Source organism: Plectropomus leopardus, chromosome 1 (assembly GCF_026936395.1).
Source record: "Plectropomus leopardus strain MGB_pleo_1.0 chromosome 1, ASM2693639v1, whole genome shotgun sequence".
Taxonomy (NCBI): Eukaryota; Metazoa; Chordata; class Actinopteri; order Perciformes; family Serranidae; genus Plectropomus; species Plectropomus leopardus.
This window is the reverse complement of record NC_142176.1, coordinates 32,425,843-32,444,992: the sequence shown is the minus strand read 5'-3', so window position 1 is coordinate 32,444,992 and position 19,150 is coordinate 32,425,843. Positions and strand designations below refer to the sequence as shown.

At 41.4% G+C, this 19,150-nt stretch overlaps 1 long non-coding RNA gene across 6 annotated transcripts in view; it reads right to left on the bottom strand.

The window, feature by feature from the left end:
* LOC121937823 (uncharacterized) overlaps window positions 1-19,150 on the bottom strand; it is a 394,787-nt gene that overhangs the window by 221,353 nt on the left and 154,284 nt on the right. For 4 of the 6 annotated variants that reach the window (XR_015777031.1, XR_015777030.1, XR_006105216.2 and 1 more), the window contains 2 exons: window positions 15,493-15,663; window positions 14,268-14,319 (listed from right to left, as the gene is read on the bottom strand). This is a non-coding gene — a long non-coding RNA (uncharacterized LOC121937823). The remainder of the gene's footprint in view (window positions 1-14,267; window positions 14,320-15,492; window positions 15,664-19,150) is intronic. The other 2 variants (XR_015777029.1, XR_015777025.1) reach the window with 1 other exon arrangement.

The window sequence follows — 19,150 nt, the reverse complement described above, 5'->3', positions numbered from 1 at the left end:
TCCAGTCCACAGTGTGGCACTCTTCTCTCTCCCTCTTGCACTGATACAAAGCAGATTGAGATGAGTACCCCCCCACCACCACCACCACCACCACCACCACCACCCCACACACACACACACACACACACACACACACACACACACACACACACACACACACACACACACACGCGCGCACACACACACACTCACTTTGCACACTATTAAATGTGCATGTGTGTTTGTGCGAGAGCGAGCCTGTGTGTGTGCACGTGTTTGATTAAGCTCTGTCTATAGCTACTCTCATCACCGCGGATGCCGCTGAATCTATTACAATCCTTCCATCACACAAGCTGCTAGATTTACATTCCTCAGGCCTTGTTTGAAGAATATCTCAGGTGGGGGAATATATTTTCTGAGTGTCCCTCTTATAGGTTTACCCAGACTCCAATGGGCTTGAAAAGTTGCTGTTGCACACCGGGGGAGGCATTTTCACCTAATGAAACCCAAGATCAATAGAACTGTTCTCTCTTCTCATATATAGTGCATGTACACAAGGGAAATAAAGTATTATTTTCCATCCTTAAATGTATAATGGATATCATTCTTTATTTAATACTAGTTCAATCCTGCATGTGCCGCAGTGGGGAAATATTTCCTCTGATGATGTCCCTATATTACAGAAAGAAGATATAAAAGTGGAAACATCAGGTTGGCTGGTAGGAGAAAAATTGAGCATTACATACCTGAGAAATGACAATAGACTTAAAAATTCACCATCTCACCCAAGTATTATACCACAATACAGTTAATCTTATATAATTAAAAAGCTTACAGACATTTACATATTAATCTGCTCTGCCTACCGCAATCGACATATTTTAAATCAAGAGCTCAGGTTTTTAAAGAAAAAAGAGAGAGAGCGCAGGAACGAGGAGAGAAGAAAAAAGCAGATAAGCGTGGAGAGGAAGGAAGATGAGGGAGAGGAAGATGAGAGGAGAGCAGTGAGAGCAGTCACTTCAGGTGCAGCCCTTATCGGCAGGCAGAGAGAGGACCTTTCTTATGTAATCTGTGATTTCATTCAGCCTCCGTATCAGATGATTGTCTGGGAGAAGAAAAAGCCATTTTGAGGGGAACGGGCTGCGTGAAAAGGATCGTCTCCCCGGCAGCTCACCCTTCCATGTCGAACCAGCCGCATGGCACCGAAGGTCAGCAGAATTATTGGAGGCGGGGGTGGCTCCGCCAGAGAAGACAATGATATGGCCTTAACCCTCATTTAGAGGTGCCATTTCCCCACCTGACCCCCCTGCTAAAGTGTTATTTTTCCATGTTATGAAATGTGATAGCTCTCTGGTGAAACAGGAGTCTTCAGTTAAGGAGGTAATACTTTGGCGTGCAGCGACAGCGAGACAGGCTCAGCCTCCCCTCTAAATAGGCTGGCTGTGCGGCCTTACTGCTCCGTGCTACGCAGACAGTTCAATCAGGGTAAAACAACGTTCATTTAACCGCTTGGCTAACAACAGCCAGTGGCACACAGCGGTACACACAGGAGCCCTGAGATTGCACAGTTAGGGGAGATGATGATAATGTCTTTGTGGATTTCACCCAAACATGTCATTTTAAACTAAGGCTCTGCACAGGGCTGTGTAAAGTGTCATAACCTGTTGTTTTCCATCCCTGCTCTCTTTCTCTCTCCCCCACATCAGGAGGTATATATGTGAGGGAGTGCTCTTTAGCAAAGGTGGAAATATCTTCATTTAACTCAGTGATCAATAACTGTCGAGGACTAGACTACAGCAGTGATTAAGAGGTCTATTTCTGCACGAGCTGAAGATCATGTTTGAAATACTTGTCTGGCAATTACAAAGTCAACTTTTACATGTGGTGTGGTATTAATAAGTAAGGTGGAAAAATCATAAATGGCTAATGCTTCATTAATTTCATATTATATTTTCATTAATGTAAAATGATGGGAGCAGGGCTCTGAATAATTCCATTTCAAAGCAAACCACGTGCAATATCATATGTAAATCAAATGTCAAGGAGATAAAGCGTCTAATCACTTCATAAAAAAAAGGTTGCATGTGATTATGGTTCTATTAATAAAAGTTCAAATTACTTTAATCAGAATTTTTTTCTAAAATTCACTATTGTCTGTCTTTGCTTTGGTGGTGCAGTAATTTTGTTACTTATGTAAAGAGAAGAGGGAATTGCCTGCATCAATATATTGATTGCTGTGTGTGTTATGGCGTGAGTGAGCTGTTATCAGAGGAGGAGAGTGGAGGCAGAGGAGGGGGAACAGAGGGATGTACATCTTGGTCTACTCTCAGCAGCTCCACCTAGGGGAGCGGAGAGGAGCCCGACTGTCTCTATACGCAGATATTTTCTCACTCCCTCTGCAGATCTAAACAAAAATTTGTGGTTTTCTGTGTCTCCAGAAAATCATTGCTGCATATTTGTCACTAGTCATTCCTCAGATGTGAGGCAAGAGGACACATGGCTACAGGGTCCAGTCTGACACAGAGCCTTGGTTTTGGATAATGGTGCCCAGAGGGCCATAGCACAGGGTAGCGCCGGGGGTCAGAGGAACAGGCAGATTAAGCAAGAGAAGTGTTGAGGTTGTCACCTCGGGGCCTCCACCCACACAAGGAGAAGACGCTGAGACCGGGCCCTGCCATCATTCAAAGAAGATGGCATTTTTCTTAATGTGTCAGGGCTTATTTTTGGGATGCAGCCTCTGGCAGGCCCTGGATAGACTAGTTATTAGGCATGTATGCTTATAATTTAGCCAAACCACGGAGGGTTTGGACACAAACTCTGAAGCCTCAAACTGAAAGTCTTACGTCTCTCTCCTCCCTCTTGTTCCTGCCTTCTTGTCAGAGGATTTAAGCAAAAGCACAGGAAACTGCGACTGTGAGAATGGCTTTACACAAAAAATATAATGTGGTTTTTCCAAGGACAGGGTAGCAAGCTGACAACTGTGTAGTTCAAGCACATCATTGCTAGCAAACTACCATCCTTAGCATTTCAGGAATGACAACATTAACAGAATGCTTATATCATACATTATTTGTATTCAAGGATAAACTACTCAAGATAAATGCAAGTGCAACTTCTGTAGGAAATGCATGCAACCTAACTTGCAAAAGACACACTGCCATTGATCCAAAACACCCAGACAAATGCACGAGGCGTCTGCAGAGCAAGTAGACCTGCTGCACAAGCACTGGAATCTGAATCCAAACACTCACATGTCACAACAGCACTCACACAAACACACACAGGCATCAGGACTGCATAGAGATAATTAGCAAGCACAGCTGACTCCTTGAATTGTCCTCCGTCCTCCCCCCATCGTTTCCCTGCTAATAGGGGCGTGAGTCCCACTTATTAGATGTGATTATCCACCCAGGGCTGTATGTAGATTAGCTTTATTACATCCCTCAACCAGCTTCTCTGCTATTTAGACAGAAAATGTAATTCAATGATGTAACTTAGATATAAATCTGCATTTACAGGGCAAAGTCCCACTCCAGTACTGGTTATGACAGGTTGGCTGATTAAACTATCAGGCTGACAAGCCCAGCAGCCACACAAGAGGACAGGCAAAAGTACAAAGGCCCTCTTATTATAGAAAATCCCCCAGAATAGCCAACGGTGGGGATATGGTAATGATGTAGTACCTCTCCATCAGGTCTACAACACACACACACACACACACACACACACACACACACACACACACACACACACACACACACAGGCATACACATATACAGCAACACTTATAGACATATTTGTGGACTCAAGTGCATACATATAACAAACACAAACATACACAGACATTTGTATATATACTACACAATATGTATACATACACATTTGACTGTTCGCAGACACACACACACACACGCACACACACAGACCCACACACAGTTATCTCTCCAATTCCCTTATCCAGCTGAATATGATGACTGGCTTTTGGAATGACCTCCAGGCAGAGGACAAGGCCTTGTTCTGTGGCTCCCTCCCCTTCCCCTCCTCTCTTTCTTCCTCCCACAGAATGAATCTAAAAAGATTGGTGACCTTGCTGTGGGTCTGTGAGGGAAATGAGCTACATCTTGTCACAGACTGAACAGGCCATTTGAAACCTGGTTTGTTGGCTTTGAAAGGGCCAGCGATCGCGGAGCTGATAAGCGGAGGGGGTGTGAAGGGGTGGCTTTTATTCTGAAAATTAAAAGGCAGGCCTGATGGAAATATGTCTGCATCTGTGTTAAGCATATCGTTGCAGGACGCTTATCAAGTGAGCATCTCTTCTGCAAGAGAGAAAGGGCAGACAGTAGCTGTGAATCCATACTCCGCTGCTGGCAAGCTGTAGGCACGAAACAAAAACAACCAGCGAGGCTTCTCAACAGCCCTTATGCCAATAACTAGGAATATGTTAATGATTTTCAGGAGGCAAATTAACTTTAAGGGTTTCTTACCACTGTGCCATCTCTGGGATAGGATTTAAAATTCATTATCTGCACAGTTATCCAAATCCATGCTATGGTTCAGACAGACACACAACACACACAAAGTCTGGAAACAAGCACAAATGAGCAAACTCGCCCATTTCTCCAGCGAGATTGTGTGCGTATGTGTGTGTGCATGTGTGTATGGAGCTCTCCAAACAAAAGCTGGCATCTCCCATGGCCTGCACAAATGTTTGTCTAATGTAAACCGCCATATAGGAGCATCTAATTAGGGGTGTCAGGCTGCATGTGGCTGAGAAATCTCAGCCAACTGTCAGCCGATTCAGATCGCTCCCAATCAGCGGGGAGACGAAAAAGGGAAGAAAAGGCAGGAGAGCATCCGGCAACTGGGAGCCAGGGACCCGAGCGGGGGGCAATTAACAGCCAAGGTGAAGCCACTCATTGTCGTCAAAGAGACTATGCTAGCCATGCATGTTAGACTCCTACCCTCCCCGTTACTTTGCCAGCATCCGATGGCACTTTTGTAATTAGGCTCAGAATGCGAAGCAGTGCTGCATGGCGACGGCGGCCCCGGTGCTGCCTGAAATGACACATGAAGGAGAGCATGCTGGGTAGGCGGCGCAGCAGCACTAGAAGCACACATCCACAGAGAAAAGTAGGTCTACAGGCGTGGGTGAGTGGGCAGGGCTGGCCTCAGTGGGTGAAACCCAGAAAAAGGTCATGATAACCCAGCATGGGTCGAGTGTCCTCATTAAAAACCTGAGCTTTAAAGAGAGACAGAGATGCTCATCATTACTGCACAGCATTTTAACCCTCTGAAACCTAAGCAAATTGGCTTGATTTCTTTTAAAAACATCATAGGAGGGTAACGTGTAACCTAACAAGAAATCGCAGAAAAACAAACAAAAAAGAAAAGTTAAAAAAAACAACAACAAAGAAAAAACAAGAATGTGAACTCAAGAAAGTGCTGAAAAATCTTATCTTATTTTTCTGTAAGATAATTGTTATTATATGATTAATTTTAAATATATAATTAATGGAATCATAAATACGGTTTTCTGGACATTTTCCTCTGTTTTTGTAAATCCCTCCCAACTAATTTTCATATTATTTTTTTCTCACCTTTCACTACTTTTTTGCAGTTGGCAAGACATTTCTTGCTAAATTGCTCATTGCCAAGTTGCTCATAATGGGTTTTTTTGGTTTTTAAGAAATAAATCTAATTTTCTCAGATTTTAGAGGTTTAAATACTTGCCAGGCATCTGAATGCAACACAAGAAAACTGATGTTGATGCAGGCATTAAAGGGTTAAAGACCACACCAAGTAAGGGTGAGTCCTATCTCTTAGAAGGCCTTGGAAACACACAGTAACACACGTTAAACACGTAGACCTGCAAAAAGAAGCAAATATGACTTGAAAGGCTGGGGGAAACACAGGGCATGAAAGGTAAGAGTGAAAAAAAAAAAAAAAATCACAGGCCAAGGTGTTTTCTGAACCATCTCCCTTGACGTTGATGATTAGCGGGTGAAAAGTGTGAGAGGAATGCCGTGTTTTTTTTCTTCTACCTAAAGCCATGATTTGCTTTGCATAAACAACAACAACAACAATAGCAGGCAGGTTCTTCTGTAGAAGCCACACAATGAGCTCAAGGGTTCCTCATAACATCTCATTATAGTTAATGAGCGCTGTGTGTTTACAATGTGTAGCTCTATAGAGCTAGCAGTGTTTACCCATCCCCTCCTCTCAATGGAGATCACTCAGCACACCCCAAAACAAAGGAGGATTTGTTTAGCCATGGGCTGTGTTTCTTCCCCTCTGGATCATAGGGCTCAATCGAGCAGGCACAGGCTGTTAGCACTATCTCCCAAATTCATCACAGCTACCATGGAATCCCCCAAAATATGGTGGGTTACAGAGGTACATAATTAAGTTAGATTAAACATTAAACACTATATGTCTACCTCTGACATAAATATATATCCCTCAAGGGCCATCTAAACCAAAACGCCTGCAAAATTAAAGCACGTAGTCTTATGGTTTAAAAAGCAGCTCAACTGGCTAGGTTCAGCTATATTGAGTCAGTCATAGCAAACTTCCCCGTGACCAACAGAGGTCTGGAGGGATCCACGGCTCCACACCTGGATGTCCTGTCAGGAGCTTGTCATGACTACACACTCTGAAAGGATTGTGAAAACATGTAACACTATCCGCATTCCTCTCTTCACTGCAGAATCTGACGATCAAGTCAAGAAATGAGAGACGAGGACGACCAGACTTGAGCAGATGAAGTTTATAATCTGATTATCTTTGACTTTGGCAGTCAGAACAGCAAATATAGCTCATCCGCCTCGCTTCCATACGCCTCCTTAATTAAACAAGTAGGAAAATACCAGAAGGGGAGAAAATTAAACATATAAAATGTTTCCGGAACATCACATCTGCATCAGTACAACACATACCTCACTGCATCATACGCCTATCTACTAATTAAGAAAATAATTATCAGCACCTAAGATCCTTGAGTAAAAAGCTACAGGAGAGTTCTGCATGGAAGGGTCTTCTCTTAATCAGTGTGTTAGGAAGCATGGCAATTGAGAGGCTGATTGAGTCCTGTGTTGAGTGTGTGTTAATCTCTGATTAACATCTGCGTGTGATCTCGTGGAAGTATGGCACCAGTGAGCCCTATGTGCACACAGGGCATGAAATATCCAGGCGTGTAATAACATTTTATTTACAAAGGGGCCCACTGGGCACAATGCATGCCAGCTCTGCCAAACTGAGCCCAATGCAATTCACTTGAATGCATTATATTACCCTGGCAATCCAACTGGGGAAAGGAAAAGGGAATGGCTTTAGTCACACTGGGTTATTAGGAGCGGAGAGATGATGGATACCTGTAAGGCAAACCTAATCCAACACTCATCAGCCTCAGCAAAGAACAGCAGGGTACCTATAAAAGGGGAGGATGAGGCATGATGAGGACCATACGGGAGGGTCAGTGTGCTCTAACCTGCCTGACCCAAAGCCTTCACTTTATCTGTAGTGAGACTAGCATCGCCTCCCCAGCAAGGACCGAAGCAGGACTGTATTTCAGGAAGGAATGTGAGGCATGCACACCGCAACGCCCATCCACTCCTCCTAAATCAATGGTGCATTTAGCCAGGAACCTGCTGGATCAAAATCAATAAAACACACTATTTCAGCACACAGGGGGGAAAACATGAACGCACACCAAACATTAAATCATTAGCATGTGGAGTGACAGCAGTGTATGGAAAAGTAGGTATGCATGCGTGGTGACATGTCTGTGATTGGCATCAATATGCAATGCATATGGAGGGCAGAGGTGTGTTTGTATGTGTAGTTAAAAAAAGAAGTCATTACATTTCATGGCTTGTGAGTTTGTTTAAGCAATGCCAACACTTGCGTGCAATGTACTGTCAAAAAAAAGGGTTCAAGGGATGGCAGTACTTATATATGGAATGCAATAAATGCTCACTAACACAATATATGAAAATATATGGCTTAATTCATATTCATTGTTGCTATGAACTGACAGCTTATCTGAATAATCTCCACTTTATGCAAGTGTGAAAATATCACCTATGGGCTGACCTATTGCACCCTTGGGGCTCAGGCCCCATCATTTATCTTGTATGGTGAATATCCCCACATGATAATACTAGAATAATATTCTTGGTCCAAATGACCCCTGTTTCCAATATTGTCTTCAATTTAATGAAAAAACAAAACAAAAACATGTCAAGAAAGATATTTAGTGGATGCATTGCAATTTGTATTGAAACAGATTTTTGCAAAATTTGCCAATAGGAAAAAAAAATACGAAAAAAGAAAAGGTGTGTTGCAAGGTGTTTGTGCACACAAAAAAAATCTAGCTTTTCAAAGGACGTGACTTATTGTTTATAATATGTATAACCTGTACTTAAATAAATCCAGCTTTAGGGAAACTCTATTATTATTTGTGTTTTGAAAAGTAGGATCATGAAAATAGCTTTACAGCTATATACGTTTTAGTGTAAATCATATTTTCTAAGTGCATACATATACACGTATACACACACACACACACACACACACACACACACAAACACACATATATATATATATATATATATATATATATATATATATATATATATATATATACAATTTTCAGTGTAAATTATATTTTCCAAGTATCAACAATGGACAGATAACAGATATAAACAAACCCTTTCAAGCATGCATCCACGGGCAGCAAAAGCCCAGTAATTTCAGTTATTTTATGCTGTCTTTCCCTCTTTAAGGATTCTCTTATAATGAATATATGCAAAAGTCCATTAGAGCATAAAAACACAGACACCAAGCCCTCGCTTCTCCTTTCCACAACATGAAAAAAAAAAAAAAAAAAAAAAGTTAGCGGCATCGCTTTCAATGAGAGCTATGCCTTTCAAACTGCTTTGGTGTCCTACAAAATTACCATATGAGAAGCTATTTACGACTCGACAAAATTTCTGTGTGTTTCCATGAGAGTTCAGTCCGTTCCTGTGATGGAACAAAATGAAAAGCCTGCCTTACTTGTTGCACGCAATTAAGCCCCTGCGAAAAGACAGTCGGGGCAGTTTAACATTTCATAGGGCTGTAATTATTCTTTAACTGTTAGAAAGTGTTGTCCCCTAGGAGCCAATTACTTGAAAAGCGCTCATCACACACAAGATATATACAAACAAATCCTTCAAGCACAAAGTAAATGTTTAAACATTAAAAGGGATGAGCGAAGGAACCCATACCAATCAGTTTTGGTAGGAGCTAATTACTAATAAGAACAGCAACCCCGTTGTGTTAGATAATTATGACACCAACTTGCACCTCAAACACACAGTGCACCTGGCTGGCTGGTGTACCATGGCTATGATCACAGAGGGAGAGAGGAATCAAGCACTGACTACCAAAGACTGCAGAGGCCAAGTGGACGAACACGGAAAGTTACTGGCATCAGTATCTCAGCACTTGTGGGAGAATATTCATGTTTACAACACACCCACGTATTAGAAACTGATTTTGACCTTTAAATAAAGAACAATAAAATCTAATCTCATTTATTTTCAAACTATATCATGGGTTAGCGGTAGTACAAAACATTTTTACAAGCAAACTCAAATCTGTATTTTGTATGTGTTTCAAGTAATTTGTCTAAAAACATGCAAGTGAGTCTTTAAATGAGGTAAGTTACTACACTAGAATGAAGTTCATACCACTTCAGGAAACACTAAATACATTTAAAAAACAATTCTCAAAGCTGAATTGGACTGGACGCCACCCTGAGTGAATTACATCACTTATTTTTAACTAAAATAAAAACTTAAGAGTCAATATTAGCTTAAGTGACTTAGATGGATAATTCTTCAGTTCAGCAATCATATTAACCTCCACTTACTCTCTGCGTCTGCTTGGCCCGTTGTTTGCTCATCTAATCAATCTCCTTCAGCCTTGTTCTTTAATGTCCTACCACGTTTGGCCATCTCTAAATATCCGCTAATGCCTGGGAAACATCAGGCCCTCAATGATAGCACTGTAAATGTAATTTATTTCTCACTCATGCAAGCACTTGAGCTAAACGATTATGGCTACTGAGGAGCGGCACACTATATAAGATAAATATTGATTGACTGGAGGGTTTGTTAGCTACAGTGAAGAATAAGGTCTGAGTGAGAGGGAGATGTCTATAAAGAGGAGAGGGAGAGGAGTGTTGAGTTGTCTTGTGCCAACTAGGCTTGTTCCAAATAAAGAATAGGCTGGCTCGACCTGGCTCGGCCACAAACGACCATTTCACAGGAATCTCAGTCTTTCAGATCCAACACCAAACACACTGGGTCTCTCTCACTCTACCTCTTTCTCTAGACAGCATCACTTTGCTATGAATTTCCCTCCTTGGTTTCCTGTCTGTCTGTGTGAACAGGGCCAGGTTAATTAGTGGCACATGATATATATCCAGATCGCACAAAGTACCAAAATCTGTGTTTTTACACACATATTTGTAATCTTCATATTATCACTTTCATATTAAGCATGTGTTTTGAATGCGGAACCAGTTGCAAATATCATTTTTTGACATCCTCAAATAATGGCTGACAACAGCAGCTCAAATCACCGTGTGCACTGCAGCTCATTGTTTGTATTTTTTATATGAAGACAAAGTAATTAGTTTCTGTTCTCTATACAGAATTATGTTACTCGTGACATTTTCAGCAAGTAATTGGCGAAGGAATACATTTCAACATTAACCCTCTACGTTTGGAAGGTGAGTCATAGAAAAAAAATATTATTCATTCTCACTTGAGAGCATTCTAGGTGTGTGTGTTAGTAGTGTGTGTGTGTGACAGTAAATGCCAAAATATAGTTATCAAAATGAGAAAGGAACAATGTGAGATGGCCTGAATTTTTCCTGCTATGTGACAGGACCTTTATGTTTAGAAAAGATTACTGGTGCATCATCCTGTGTTTATACACACACACATACACACACAAGCACACACACACACACACACACACACACACACACACAAAAACACACACACACACACACACACACACACACACACACACACACACACACACACACACACACACACCAGACTCTGCTTGTCTTGTTTCATCGTCCTTGACATCATATTGTAGCAGCATCTCCAGAGGCCCAGGCATAACCTCAAAATCCTGTTTAGCTAAATTAACATTAGGACTCCCGTTGCAACGCAGCAAACCCTTTGTGATGTAATATTGGAGAGGGAATGCTCTGGAAAAACAACACTGGATGTGTGGCATATCTATTCTCATGTTGCCTTGTGCAAAAAGTATGTGCCTCTCATAATAGAGAAAATATTGCCGTCCACTTATTCCTCAATGAAAACACAACTGAGATACATTTCCACGTGCACGTGATGGTGTGTGTTTTTGTAGTGCGCAAATGCATCCCGATTCTGTTTGAGTGCAAGCGTTTGTGTGCCGCAGACTGTCAAACTTTCCCCTAACCCTCAATTACCACAAACACACTCACATATACACACGTTACACAGGAAATTTCCACCGGTGTAAACAACTTTGTGTATGTTGATGTGTGAGACTGACTGAGAGAGAAACAAAGCTGTCTCAAATCCCATTTGGGCTGAGAGGCGGCCCATATGGAAAGTTACCAAATAGTGCTAATACTGCTAATAGGATGTTCCACTCTAAATAGGAGCTCATGTTAATACCCAGATTTTCATTCATGCTGGAAATTGTAGTTTTAAATTACAGTTTAATGCTTCAGATTTTAAATAAAAAAAGCCCCTCAAAAAACCTTCACAGCAACACAAAAATTACCACAGCCTCTGAACAGAGCCTCAGCCTCCCATTGTCAGCCAATTACTATGCAATCTCTTTCTTATGACTGAATAGCTCACTGTTAGCAAATAATGAAAAGGCAATTATGGCAAAGCTGTGTTCATATTACCCTCTTCATTTTATGCAGGCTGTAATTATTGTCAATCCTAGAGGCTTACTCTACCATGTAAGAGGCAGCAGGGAAGAAAATGGAGTGGGCTGGTGCATGGCAAATTGGAAATGTCACAGCTACCTTTTTATCAGCACCACTAGACCCTTTTGTGCGTGTGTGTGGATTCACGTACATGTGCACATACATACACACACATACTGCAAACAAACGTGGTTATACCAAGGTGTCCATTAGCACACACATATCCATGATATACATTTATTTACACATTAACACGCACACATATTTACTCTCATCATCGCCAATCATAAATTCACCAGTGGGGGGAAAAAAGGAAAAATTGCACACGCAGCACACGCAAAACGATGTGTGTTTTGCAGACTCTTCACCTCAAGCTGTTACCGTAGCTTAAGTACAACGCTAGCGGGTGAAGAAATAAATAAATAAACCCGATAGATGAAGCGGGTGTGAGAAAAACACACACACACATGCGCACGCACACATACACACATATTCCTTTTGTTCTTCCCCTTTTTTTCCCTGAAAACAATGATTCCCTGAAGACTCCTGGTTTTTCTTTCCCTGCCAGTGTCTGTCTAACAGCAAAGTGGTGGATATATTCCTTTTGCCTTGGCCCTCATTAGCTGTCTCCATGCTGTTCAGTAATAGGGAGTGGCACATAAATGATTCCCTTTATAGAGTTTGATGTGCCACATTGAGAGGACCACAGCCCCCGCATGGACAGCACCCCCCATCAGCCCCTTCCCCACCACTGCCAAACCCCCCCAGATGGAGTGCACATGGGGGGAGGGGGGGGGGGGGCAGGGCTGGAAGAGAGGCTGGTGTGTGACACGCATGACAAACGCCTTAGCCTATGTCGGCGCTAATTCTAATGGGCGGCACTGACCCTTAAAATAAAACATTTCATCAATGTTTCCCTAAGTGCCACTAGCAGAGGTACATAATTAGGGTGGGACATCAATAAAGGCCCATGCAGGGGCATGAGTGTGGTGCACATGGCACCAGGCACAGAGATGGAAAAACAGAAGGGATACACAGGCAGGAGGTGCAGCGAGGAGAGATCTTTTGTCAATACTCTTGCATGCATCCCTGACAAATCAAAGTGAATAAACAATGTCGTGATTCTACCGTACCTTGACAGGCGAGAAGCAGGTCTACTAACACGATTCTGACGGCAGACTTTTCAAGGTCAGCCTTTAAGCTCTTTAACTGCACTGTTTCAAGCGCTGCACCAAATTCAACTCGACATTCATATACCTGGCAAGCACATTTATAATATATTTTTTTGAAAGTTATTTTCTCCTTTCTCTTTTTTCCCCCCACTTCGTCCCACAGAAGCAGGTTGCTGCTCCTTTTGTGTTTAACAAGATTCTTGAAAGTGTGCATGAGGGAAAAGTGCATTTCTTAAAGGAAGGCGTTGCACTACACGAGGCTGTCTTCCAAACGCGCTTTTCAAATGGATACTGAAGCCTGTCACAGTCATATTACTTTACCTCTAACATAATAGCATCGTCTAGTGCACTCCAACACAAAAGACAGCCAGGGAAACATCACAACAGGATCAGGGAGAAGAAAAGCCCTCTTTTAACTTTCAAAACTCCTTAAGTTCTCAGAGCACACAGACTTCGGTGTGCCGCTAGCTTACGATGGTGCGTTTGCCTGCTGCTTAGAAGACGGGTGGAGAGAGAGGGAGTAAAAACAATGTAGTCATTACAGCTCACTTGAGTGTCATTTTGGCAGGCAGTGTTATATCGCTGCTTGACTTCAGATGTGTACTGAAATCACTCCTCTGTTGTCTTGTGGCCTGGTGGCTGTTAGGTAGAGTTACAAGGCACACAAACAAACCAAAAAGATGCCAATTTATTTCCCGACACTGTTCTCCATATTTGAGAATTTTGAAAGCAAAGTGTTTTGATTTGCGCCGAGCGAATAAGGTGACAGAAAGTGATGGCAGAATACAGTGATCAATCATAGACATTTTGTGGAGGTTGCTCTGTTCTTTTCGGATACAGATCTCACCCCCAAAACAACAGCACAAACAGCAACAGCTGCGGCAGCGACTAGACCTATACAACAACACCAAAAGGTTTCCTAAGAACAGGGTATTGAGCCTGTGTGACAGCCTCTGTGTGCATGTGTGTGTGTGTGTGTGTGTGTGTGTGTATCATAGAATTCTCAGATTTGATGTTGTGATTGTCACAGGCCCTTGAAGCCAGTGGCCTGTGTGTTCGTCAATTCAGTTTGATGTGTCTCTCGTGCACACAGTGACACACAAACACACGCACTCTTTCATACACACCTTGTGAGCCCTTGTGTTTGTTCGTCCTCCACCTCTGGCCTGGAAATCCACGCTGTAAATAAAGCAAACAGGAGACAAAAAAAGGAAAATGAGACCGAATGTGAAGTCAGAATTACACTCTTCATTCCCCAAGTCATCTGGCTCAAAGGAATCATTTTCTGCAATAACAGGTAGTGCTAATCTGCAGAGGCCTGACGATATGTGAATAACACAAAATGACCAATTATACTAAACACGCCAGCTTTAATTTCCTGCCTCTGAGGACAATAAATAAACATGGCTTCTACGAAGGCGCAAGTGGAAAGTGCTTCGCTATCAAAGCCATCCCGGAGTTATTTTCTTTGATTAGCTGCCAAGGCCCAGATACCCCCGCCTGTTTCAAGTCATTTGAGGCGTTCAAAATGAAATTATGGAGCATCTCTTCAAGATATTAGTGTTAAAGAGCAAGTAGCCCATGGCTACAGTAATCCCCTGTTAATCCTGACCTAATGAGACCAAGCATGAGAGAAGGGGAAACACAGGGTTAAATGGCATTAGTGGGACTTACTGGAGTGGCGTAAGCTTTCTTAAACAGTAAATTATAACCATTTCTACGATGGTGTAATGCAATGTCATGTCAGTGAAAGTGAAATAGTGGAGTAACATGGAAAAACACTTTTAATATCCAGACGACACAAAATCAAATTCGCACTACGAGATGAAAACATCAACAGCTATTGTGTCATTCATCATAAAGCATTTTACATGTACTGTACAATAGCCAACATGTTAAAGTGGTAAGTGTACATACAGGTTACTATAGTTACGGATGGTTAAGGATAGGTTTCGGTTACGGGTCTCCAGATCCCAAGAGAAAGTGCTGACTCAGAGACAGATTTGGGGCAAATAAATTCTTTTTCTTCCTGCTCCTGCTTATGAGGCCTTTAGTGTGAGTGCACTGGAACAGCACAAACAAGCACTTAAATGCATCAATTAGTTAAAGAATTGTAGACCTGAAATGTAAAACACCGTGTTACATTAGGTTTAATAAAAACAAATAGGTTTAGAAAAAAGCTTAACTTCTGAGGAGTGCTGACTGTTTTTTTTCTTCATAAATCTCATGTAACGACATTACATTACAGAGTGGGAATCACCATGTTTTCTCCCAAATTAATTATCTATGTTTAAAGTAAAAATGCTCCCCTTTAAGAGCAGATTTCCCATGTTGCTTTAGTGCAAAACTAACCTGTTTCCGAAGGCGCTCTAATATACTCGGTAACACAGTAATAAGGTACTGTGGTGTGCCAGCGGGGCGGCCAAACTCATCCAAAGATAACACAGCACTCAGCACCCAGATCAGCAGGGCACTTCCTCCTCACCCCTCTGATCTTTAATAGACACTAATCAGATGTGGGGCCTGGAGAGAGAGAGAGAGAGAGAGAGAGAGAGAGAGAGAGAGAGAGTGAGTGAGTGAGAGAGAGACTCACACTCATTTATTCAAATAAAAATATATATGTTAAAGCAACACATCTGCAAAGGTAATTTTAGGGGAAACACAAGCCTTCATAATCTCACATCTCAAAAAGCATCCAAATTCTCCATTTTAACATGATATTTATATTCTAGTCGTACTCGTTCCCTAAATAGACTCTTGAAAGCTAGTAGAAAGAGAGAAGTTGTTAATTCCTATACATTATAATAAGTTTAAAGAAACATCAAACATGGTAAAAAGAAGACAAGAAATTAGCCTAACATAACCAATTATAATTAAAGTAATGTGACATAAAACTTTTGTGGGACTTATAAAGGATTATCCCTCTCTCTATTCAAAACCCCAGTATATTTTTGAAAAATAGACATTCAGAGAGAGAGAGTGTGTGTGTGTGTGTGTGTGTGTGTGTGTGTGTGTGTGTGTGTGTGTGTGTGTGCGTGCGTGTGTGTGTGTGTGCGTGTTTGTCAGAGAGAGTGGGGAAAACATGAAGCTTTTAAACCTGAGATTGAGCGCACCCTCCATCTTTCAAGAATTCATAAATTAATCACCAGGCGGTGAAAATGTCCAAACAAACACATGAAAGTTAGATGCTGCTCTTGTGTGTGTGTGTGTGTGTGTGTGTGTGTGTGTGTGTGTGTGTGTGTGTGTGTGTGTGTGCGTGCGTGCATGCAAGTGCGAGCATGAGTGTGGGTGTGTTAGCATGTGTGTGTGTTCAAGCAGGGAGGGTGTATGTATATATATATATATATATATATATATATATAGAAGCTGTGTCTGATCCTTGACTGGTAATTAAGCTTATAGCTTTACACACTTGCATGCACATACACTCCCACATACACACTCAGAGTTAACAGGTCATACATAAACCCACAGTTAACAAAATGAAAGACCACACTCTTTGTCTCTCTTTTACACACACTCTCTCTCACACACACACACACACACACACAAACAGAGGGCACGGGCCTACTTCTAGGACTGTCAGATTAGAGAGGGTCCTTAATTTGTGTGACTCAGTGGAGTTTCAGCTGGCTAATGAGATTGGGCTAATTGGTATCGTTACTGTAATCTCCCGAGGCACAGGACAACACGTTTAAACATATACCCACTGATCACACTTAAAACCTGCCAGCGATGCTAAAGGTCATTAGTGGCTGTGTTCAATTTCCAAAGCCATGCAACGTAATGGGGAGGGGAGTGCATAAAACACTGTGGAAGTTCACCAGGGTTAAAACATTCATTTGCTAATTCCAGGATGCATGTTGCCAAAAGAAAACACGCTGTAATTACACAAGAAAAAAACAGAACAAGCTAAAGTAACACTCTTAGACATAACCATGGATCTCACTATGCAACCCATTTTCCAGGCAAATTAAAGCATATGTTGTTGCACTGAACAGTTAATTTGGCAAATTCCCATGTAAACAGATGAGACCTTTAGTTTGTAACCCCAGTTAAGTTGAATTTACCATTTAAAGAAGAATTTTTTTCATTGTTTTTTTTTCCCTAAAAATTTAATATCTGCTTTAAAAATGCTATGTGACATTCAGAACATTAATATAGCAGCAAACAACTATTTGCAGCTTGAAGATACAGTGAAGTAATGATGCTCTGAGCAGAGAATGAAGTCACGCCACCTTGGTGTGTGTTGTAATCCAAGGTTTTCTGTTCTTTGCTGTAATAGCGCAGCTGCATATTAGTGCATGTGACTTCCTGTGCGTGTATTTCAAAGACTAATTTCCATAGCTCTGCAATGCCATCCCGACCTATGGTATTGGAACAGCATAGGAGCAGAAATGTAACCCCCTATGTTAACACCCTTAGCTCTGTTAACACTGTCACCATTGTTAGCACTATCTGCACTGTTACTCGCTAGCTGTTAGGTCAGCCACCTCCATGTTGAGAGCTTTAATTCTCTACCCGAATCAGACTGACCCAACTTGATCTGCCAATTGCAGGCCGGGACGCAATTTCTCAACATTCCCAGGGCTTTAGTCAGATTGCGTTCTTGTCAACTTCCTGGTGTTATATCGTTCTATCTCCATATGAATTAACAAAAGGCTGAGTTTCATTTTTACTACAACTGGCCCTCTGCTCATCTTTAGAGTACGCTCAGTCATGAAAGTGGGGCTCTGAACCAAAAGGTATATTGGGGAGAGATCAGAGAGATCAGGCCCAAAAGTGCTGCCGCAATTCAGAGCTTGGCTTGGACAAAGACTATGCAGGTCCGTGTAGGGCCATGCCTGATTTTTTGGGTCAGATCAAAACTGTAAATTCAGGATCATACTCTGAGTCAAAGATATGCTCTGAATGTCGTATAAAGCTCCTTCAAAACTAAATTCCCACTGTAGCACTTTTGTGGCATTTTCAGCACATCTATTTTCTATCTTGTCCTGTTGTGTAAACTGGCAACAAAAAACATTAAAAACAAATAAAATCAGAGCCATCTACCATGTAGTAGGATTTATTTATCCATACTTCTACGTTGCTAGAGGATTTTTTTTATGTCACATATCTCCCTCATAGTTTGGTGGAGACCGAAAACAAAGCTGAAAGAGAGTTAATGCTGGACTTACATCCAATGGTAGATGAAGTACTAAAAGAACAGATGTCTTTCCAGAAAATGACTTTGGTAGAAGTTAAAGTCACCTCATTAGAATAAAAGTCTTCAAGTATCTGATATTCACTGTGCCTAAGTAACAAAAGTAATGTATTATATTAAATGTGTTCAAGTATTGGAAGTAAAAGTACAATAACAATGCCAGCTGCCAGAATTTTGAGAATTGTGTAGTTAATTATGTATTAACGCGTACACTAGAATTGGAGCTTACATTACATTAAAAAATGATCTTTTTGCAGAAGTTAAAGGGATTAAAGAACAAAATCCAGTTTTTCCTTCCCTTCCATTCCTTCATTTGTCCATCCCGTCCTCCCTCCTCCCTTCCTTATTTCATAGTAAGTATCTAGGATGCTTAGGGCGAAGGTAGTGGAGTAAAAGTATACATTGGTCAGAAATATATAAAGTACTGTAACAAAGTACTGTTACTTTGTTACATTACAACACTGCTTACGTCTACCCGAAAGGCTTAGCAAAGAGCACTGTTACTTCACAACACAAAGGTCTTGGATTTAATTACTAACAAGACCAATTTTGTGGAGTATACATGTTGTTCGCTATGATTTATGTGGGTGACCCAGAGATGTCCATGACCAAAGCGCTACACTAATACCTGAAGCTGGTCACTTGACACTGCACTACACACTCCTCTTAAATAGTTAGGATGGGTCAAATGCAGAAGTGAATTTCCCCACAGGGATTTACAACGTATAACATCACAAGCTTGAGAACTATTAAAAATTCAACACTTAATATATAAATACATATCTTTTTGTTTGATTTATTTGCAGG